The sequence below is a fragment of the Otolemur garnettii genome, unplaced genomic scaffold (genome assembly GCF_000181295.1).
Source record: "Otolemur garnettii isolate 467f Iridium unplaced genomic scaffold, OtoGar3 scaffold00018, whole genome shotgun sequence".
In the NCBI taxonomy this organism is placed as follows: domain Eukaryota; kingdom Metazoa; phylum Chordata; class Mammalia; order Primates; family Galagidae; genus Otolemur; species Otolemur garnettii.
Genome location: NW_003852413.1, coordinates 18,035,574 through 18,036,770, shown reverse-complemented (window position 1 = coordinate 18,036,770; position 1,197 = coordinate 18,035,574).

Sequence of the window (1,197 nt, the reverse complement as noted above, 5' to 3'; positions counted from 1 at the left end):
AGGTTGCTGTGAGCTGTAATGCCACGGCACTCTACCCAGGGGGAGAGCTTGAGGCTCTGTCTCAAAAAAAAAAAAAAAAAAAAAAAAAATGTCTAACTTACCTACAACTCACACTTACAGAAGGAGGCTATTACAGGTAATAGGTAAATGTACCTGTTTCAACTTACATGCAGAATTAACTTTTCTTTTCTTTCTTTTTTGTTTGAGACAGAGCCTCAAGCTGTCACCCTGGGTAGAGTGCTGTGGCATCACAGCTCACAGCAACCTCCAACTACTGGGCCCAAGAGAGTCTCCTGCCTCAGCCTCCCAAGTAGCTGGGACCGCAGGTGCCTGCCCCAACACCCAGTTATTTTTTTGCTGTAGTTAATGTTGTTTAGCAGGCCCCGGGCAGGTTCAAATCCACCAGCCCCTGTGTATGTGGCCGGCATCCGAGCCACTGAGCTATGGGCACCAAGCCATTAACTTTTTATTTTTTTGAGACAGAGTCTCACTTTGTCCCCCAGGGTAGAGGTGCCATGGCACCTTAGCTCAAAGCAACCTCAAACTCTTGGGCTTCACGAGATCCTCCTGCCTTAGCCGCCCAAGTAGCAAAGACCACGGGCACCCGCCACAATGCCCAGCTATTTTTTAGAGATGGTGTCTTGCTCTTGCTCAGACTGGTCTCGAACTCCTGAGCTCAAGTGATCCATCTGCCTCAGCCTTCCAAAGTGCTAGGATTACATGTGTGAACCACTGCACGCACACTAATTTAAGAATAAATCTACAGAACCTATCTTGTGCATAGCCCAGGGACTGCTTGTACTTAGTTTCTATCTGTGTAAAATAAGAAAACAATAACATCTATTTCATGGTATTGTTGAGAGGATTAACTTAATATGCTAATATAAGTAAGAGTCATAGAATAGCCTTCAGCTATTACACATGTTTAATGTCATTATCATTATTGCCACTGGTTACTATCAAATATACAATGGAATAGTATCCGGCCATATAAAGGAAAGAGGAAGCCCTACCTACATGTATTGCTAGAGAGAGTTCTCAAAGATATAAAAGGGAAAAAAGGTATCAATTTTTTAAAATTTATTTTTAATTTTTTTATTCTTATTTTTATTTTTTTGAGACGGAGCCTCAAGCTATCCCCCTGGGTAGAGTGCCATGGCATCACGCTCACAGCAACCTCCAACTCCTGGGCTCAAG